Source organism: Apium graveolens, chromosome 1, assembly GCF_009905375.1.
Source record: "Apium graveolens cultivar Ventura chromosome 1, ASM990537v1, whole genome shotgun sequence".
In the NCBI taxonomy this organism is placed as follows: domain Eukaryota; kingdom Viridiplantae; phylum Streptophyta; class Magnoliopsida; order Apiales; family Apiaceae; genus Apium; species Apium graveolens.
In genome coordinates this window covers 92592594-92599645 of record NC_133647.1, presented here as the reverse complement: position 1 = coordinate 92599645, position 7052 = coordinate 92592594, and the positions used below count along the sequence as shown (strand labels likewise).

Here is a 7052-nt window from a genome sequence, read left to right as displayed (position 1 = left end):
TATAGTAAATATTAAATCAACAATTTTAAGTGTTATTATCTTAACATTGAGAAGTAATCATATATTGGTGAGTGAGTTAAATTAGACAATAAATTAGTCTGAGTCTCTGAGGGAACGAACTAGAAAGTATTCTATATTACTTGCGAACGCGTATACTTGCGTGAATATTAGTGTGTGATTTCGCCCTAACAAGTTTTTGGCGCCGCTGCCGGGGACTCGGCGTATTTGTTTAGTTTATGCACTTACCATCATTGGTCATTAGGACTTAGTGATTAGGACGTAGTAGTTAATTACTCTTTTCGGTTGTGTTTCAGGTACTTTAGCAAACGTGTATGCAAACTCGTTCTCGTGCTCGCAAGAGGACTTTAGATACAGCTGAGGAGAAAGACGAAGTTCTTGATACACCGGAGAAATTAGATTTTGAGGATTCGGATTCAGGAACTGAGCAGAAAGAACCAGTAAACATGGGAGATCGTATTGAACAAGCTGATCCAGCTCTTATGGATTTTTCTCGGCCTAAAATTGATGACATTCAGTCAAGCATCCTTCATCCGGCTATTCAAGCTAACACCTTTGAAATCAAGCCGGGCACTATTCAGATGGTGCAGAATTCTGTTTCTTTTGGAGGAGCGGCAACTGAAGACCCCAACATGCACATAAGGAATTTTGTCGAGATCTGCAGCACTTTTAAGTATAATGGCGTGACTGATGAGGCTATCAAGTTGAGGCTTTTCCCATTCTCACTGAGGGATAAGGCTAAAGACTGGTTACATTCGGAACCAGCTGGGTCCATCACTACATGGCAAGATCTTGTGCAAAAGTTTCTGGTGAAGTTTTATCCAATGGCAAAGACTGCTGCTATGAGGAGTGCTCTTACTCAGTTTGCGCAACAACCTACAGAATCTATGTGCGAGGCTTGGGAACGCTACAAGGAAATGTTGAGAAAATGTCCACATCATGGAATGCCGGATTGGATGGTAATCACTGGTTTTTATAATGGTTTGGGGGCCCAATCTCGGCCCATGCTCGATGCAGCAGCTGGAGGTGCCTTATAGGCTAAAAGCTATACTGAGGCGTATAATCTTATCGATACGATGGCTGCAAATGAGCAACAAAACCCAACTCAGAGGATGACGTCAGGCAAGGTCGCAGGTATTCTGGAAGTTAATGCAGCCACCGCTATTGCAGCCCAGCTCCAAGCGCTATCAATGAAGGTTGATTCTCTGGCTACGTATGGAGTTAATCAAATAGCTATGGTTTGTGAGCTTTGTGCAGGTTCTCATGCTACGGATCAGTGTTCTCTTGTCAACGAATCTGTTCAATATGTGAATAATTATCAGCGACAATAGCAGCCTGTGCCAGCGACCTATCATCCTAACAACAGAAATCATCCAAATTTCAGCTGGGGAAATAATCAGAATGCTATTCAGCCACCATATCAGCAAGGAGTAAGTAAACAGTTTAACCCACCTGAATTCCAGCAACCACAACAGTATGCTACAAGGCAATCATATCCTCAACAGGGAAGTGCAGCTGCACCTACTAGTGCTGATTTTGAGGAACTTAAGCTGTTGTGTAAGAGTCAGGCGGTTTCTATCAAGACCTTGGAAAATCAAATCGGTCAATTAGCCAATGCAGTGCTCAATCGTCAACCTGGCACTCTTCCCAGTGACACGGAAATACCAGGCAGGAAGGAAGCTAAAGAGCAAGTCAAGGCTATTACCTTAAGGTCCGGAAAAGTAGCTGATGCTGAAAAGGCAAAAGAAGTCGAAGCTGAAGTTAGAGATGAAGAATCTAAGCAAAAGGAGAAAGCGGCGGAACCAAGGAAGACTACTGTTGAACATACTCTGCCTGAGGCTAATACAGGGGAGAAACAGCTCTATCCTCCACCACCTTTTCCTAAGAGATTGCAGCAACAAAAGCTGGATAGACAGTTCGGGAAGTTTCTGGAGGTGTTCAAGAAACTTCACATCAATATACCTTTCGCTGAGGCTCTGGAACAAATGCCTAGTTATGCGAAGTTTATGAAGACTATTCTTTCAAGGAAGGTGAAACTGGATGACCTTGAAACCGTTGCTCTCACGGAAGAATGCAGCGCTGTTCTGCAGCAAAAGTTACCACCAAAACTGAAAGATCCAGGAAGCTTCACCATTCCTTGCACCATTGGCAATCTAACTTTTGACAAGTGCCTTTGTGATTTGGGAGCAAGCATTAATCTGATGCCCTTGTCGATCTTTAGAAAGCTGGATCTGCCTGATCCAAAACCCACATACATGTCGCTACAATTGGCTGACCGTTCCATTACTTACCCAAGGGGCATAGTTGAGGATGTGCTCGTCAAGGTGGATAAGCTCTTCTTTCCTGCAGATTTTGTTATTCTGGATTTTGAGGAAGATAAGAAGATTCCCATAATCTTGGGGAGGCCTTTCTTGGCTACTGGCCGTACCTTGATAGATGTGCAAAAAGGTGAACTTACTATGCGGGTCCAAGATCAGGATGTGACCTTCAACGTATTCAAGGTAATGAAATTCCCTATAGAAGATGAGGAGTGCTTAAAAGTGGATGTGATTGATTCCGCAGTTACTTCGGAACTCGAGCACATGCTAATGTCTGATGCATTGGAAAAGGCCTTAGTGGGGGAATTTGACAGTGATGATGAAGATAGCAACGAGCAATTACAATATCTGAACGCTTCTCCCTGGAAGCGAAAGCTGGACATACCATTTGAATCTCTTGGTACTTCTGACCTCAAGAACGCTGAAGGGAAGCTCAAACCATCAATAGAGGAAGCACCTACCTTAGAGCTCAAACCCTTACCTGAACACTTGAGGTATGCTTTTTTAGGTGATTCATCTACATTACCTGTTATTATTTCAGCTGACCTTTCAGGTAGTGAGGAAGACAAGCTCTTAAGGATTTTGAGAGAATTCAAATCGGCTATAGGATGGACCATAGCAGACATCAAGGGGATAAGTCCTTCATATTGTATGCATAAAATTCTGCTAGAGGAAGGTAGTAAGCCAACTGTGGAACAACAACGAAGACTGAATCCCATCATGAAGGAGGTGGTGAAGAAAGAAATTCTGAAATGGCTAGACGCAGGCATCATTTATCCTATTTCTGACAGCTCGTGGGTGAGCCCCGTACAATGTGTTCCTAAGAAAGGAGGTATCACTGTGGTAACAAATGAAAAGAATGAGCTCATCCCTACTCGAACAGTTACAGGATGGAGAGTATGCATGGATTATAGAAAATTGAACAAAGCCACAAGGAAGGATCACTTCCCTCTCCCATTCATTGATCAAATGCTTGACAGATTGGCGGGACATGAGTATTTTTGTCTTCTGGATGGTTATTACAGGTATAATCAGATTTGTATTGCACCAGAGGATCAGGAAAAGACTACCTTCACTTGTCCATTTGGCACATTTGCTTTTCGTAGAGTTTCGTTTGGGTTATGTGGCGCCCCGGCCACCTTTCAGAGATGTATGATGGCTATATCCTCTGACATGATTGGAAATAACGTCGAAGTGTTCATGGATGACTTCTCCGTCTTTGGACACTCATATGATGAATTTTGAATAATCTGCGCGCCGTACTCAAAAGATGCGTGGAAACTAATTTGGTGCTTAATTGGGAGAAATGTCATTTTATGGTGTGTGAAGGCATTATCCTTGGGCATAAGGTCTCTAGCAAAGGTCTGGAGGTGGACAAGGCCAAGGTGGGAGTCATTGAAAATCTTCTCCCACCTAATTCGGTGAAAGGAATCCGTAGTTTTCTCGGTCATGCGGGTTTTTATCGACGATTCATCAAGGACTTTTCAAAGATATCTAAGCCGTTGTGCAATTTGCTTGAGAAAGAGGTGCCTTTCAAATTTGATGATGAATGTTTGGTAGCATTCGAGACTCTCAAGGAGAGTTTAATCATGGCACCAGTTATTACAACACCAGATTGGACAGAACCGTTTGAGATTATGTGTGATGCGAGTGATTATGCGGTAGGTGCAGTTCTGGGACAGCGCAAGAAAAATCTCTTCCATGTGGTTTACTATGCGAGTAAGACTTTAAATGGGGCCCAATTGAACTACACCACTACTGAGAAGGAGCTTTTGGCTATAGTCTTTGGCTTTGAGAAATTTCGATCTTATCTACTTGGTACGAAAGTGACAGTATTCACTGATCATGCAGCTATTCGCTATCTGGTTTTTAAGAAGGATTCGAAGCCAAGACTCATTCGTTGGGTGCTTTTACTTCAAGAATTTGAGTTAGAGATCAAAGATAGAAAAGGTACTGAGAATCAAGTAGCTGACCATCTCTCTAGGTTGGAGAATCCCGATTCTACTTCACAAGATAGGACGTTAATCAATGAATCTTTTCCGGATGAGCAGTTGTTTGCAATTCAGGAGGAAGAACCATGGTTTGCAGATATTGTAAACTATCTTGTCAGCAATATAATGCCTCCTAATTTGACATCCACGCAAAAGAAGAAGTTTCTGCATGAGGTGAAGTGGTATATGTGGGATGAACCATATTTGTTTAGACATGGAGCTGACCAGATCATCAGGAGATGTATCCCGTTCTGTGAGACGGAGGGGATATTACGAGACTGCCATTCCACGGTTTATAGTGGACACTATGGAGGTGAGAAGACGGCAGCTCGTATTCTGCAAGCAGGTTTTTTCTGGCCTACCTTGTTCAAGGATGCTCATCAGTTTGTTTTAAGGTGTGATCGTTGCCAAAGAGTGGGAAATTTGTCAAGGAAGGATGAGATGCCATTAAATGTGATGCTTGAAGTCGAGGTCTTTGATGTATGGGGAATCAATTTCATGGGGCCTTTTATCTCGTCTTGCAATAATCGTTACATCTTGCTGGCAGTCGATTATATCTCAAAATGGGTCGAAGTTAAAGCTTTACCGACAAATGATGCAAAGGCAGTGCTAAATTTTCTTCATAAGCAAATTTTCACAAGGTTTGGAACACCTCGGGTAATCATAAGTGATGAAGGATCGCATTTTTGCAACCGTAAGTTCACTTCTATGATGCAGCGTTATAATGTGAATCATCGAGTAGCTACTGCCTATCATCCGCAAACAAATGGTCAAGCGGAAGTGTCTAACAGAGAGATAAAGCGCATTCTAGAGAAGGTTGTTTGTCCGTCAAGGAAGGATTGGTCTTTAAAGCTCGATGAAGCTGTTTGGGCTTACAGAACAGCATACAAAACTCCACTTGGGATGTCACCATTTCAGTTGGTGTACGGCAAGGGATGTCATCTACCGGCGGAGCTTGAGCATAAGGCCTACTGGGAATTGAAGAAATTGAACCTGGATTTAGATGCAGCTGGTAAGAAAAGAATGCTTCAGCTTAATGAACTTGATGAATTTCGACTTCAAGCATACGAGAATAACAAAATGTATAAGGAAAAGGTGAAGAGGTGGCACGATAGGAAGCTACATCCTAAGTTATTTGTACCAGGGCAACAAGTTCTGTTATTCAACTCTCGGCTCCGACTTTTTCCTGGGAAGTTGAAATCAAGGTGGTTTGGACCTTTTATTGTCAAAACTGTGTTTCCACATGGAGCGGTGGAAATTTTTGAGAATGATTCAGACCAAGCATTCAAGGTTAACGGTCAGCGGTTGAAGCACTACTATGGGGACATGGCAAACCGAGAGGTGGTTAGTGCCATTTTGTTGACTACTTGAGAAAGATACGGAACGTCAAGCTAATGACGAAAAAGAAGCGCTGCGTGGGAGGCAACCCATGAATTGTTGTTACAGGAACCCTTAGAAGTTAATAACCTATCCAAAAACACAAAAAATCAGAAAACAGGGGCTGAAAAAAAAATTCCAGAGACCCTCTGCGCGCCCGCGCAGCTATGCTGAGCGGCCGCGCAGCTTGCTGCACGCCCGCGCAGAAATGCTGAGCGGCCGCGCAGGGGTCGAGTTCCAGAAATTTTTTTTACAGTTCAGAAAAAAAAAAAAAAAAAACACAAAACACAAAAACCCATCACAGCCCATAAACCCACGAATTCTTTTCCATTACCCCATGATTTTATCCCTCAACCCCACTCCTAATCTAATTTAACCTACTCCACACCCTATATATACATACACATATCCTACATATCTCCCACAAACTTCCTACACTTAAACCCTCTCATAAACATCAAAAATTAGTTCTTACACACTTTTATTCACAAATCAATGGCACCCAAGAGAGCACGCACTATTGACAGCAGCAGCACAGGTTCCTACTGCTGATTCATCAAGGGTACTGCTGCAAGGCCTCGGTTAACTGACAGAGCTGCGGAGAGGAGTACACTAGGCTGTTGGGGAAGCCGATTTTGAAGGAGAGGGGGTTTTTTACCATCAGGGAGGGCTGGTGAGTGTTGCCCATGATTGCAGAGAAGGGGTGGATAGCTTTTTGTGAGGTCACCCGAAGCAGTGCCGATGAGTGTGGTTCGCGAGTTCTACGGCGAACGCGAAGGCTGAAAAGAATGGGTTTTCTGTAGTTTGTGGGCTGACGGTGATTATCATCCTGCGGCGATTCGCCGTGTGATTGGACAGCGAGAGAGGAAGCCGAGGAGGAGAACTGGAATGAAAAGACTGCTAGAGGACTTTGACTTGGATTTGATTTGTGCGACTCTCTGGTCGACGGGCACAGTTGGAACCGCAGTCAGCCAATAATGAGTATCGTCACTTTCCGGCGATCGCCATGAACAGGTATGCCGTGAATGGAATGCATTTATATGTGCTAATATTTTGCCTTCTTCACATGCAACGGAGGTCACAGTTGAGAGAGCACAGTTGTTGTGGGGAATTCTGAATGAGGAATACATGTGGACCTTGGTGAGTTTATCTACCAAGGAATTTCTGAAGTTTTTGAGGGGGAGCAAAGCATATGAAATCCCTTATGCATCCACGGTTATAAAGCTATGCGAGCAGTAGGACGTGAACTGGCGGCTCATGAGCAGTCTGCAGTGGCCAGCCTAGCTCCAATAGATTCTGGCACTCTGAATGGGATGCAGGAGTGGACCGGTGGTGAGCCTGAGGAGCA

The 7052-nt window shown here is 43.6% G+C and overlaps 1 non-coding gene across 1 annotated transcript; it reads right to left on the bottom strand.

The window, feature by feature from the left end:
• Positions 1-857: 857 nt before the first annotated feature.
• Positions 858-964, bottom strand: LOC141679923 (small nucleolar RNA R71). The gene has a single exon (XR_012558210.1). It is a non-coding gene; the product is annotated as a small nucleolar RNA R71 (small nucleolar RNA).
• Positions 965-7052: the final 6088 nt, after the last annotated feature.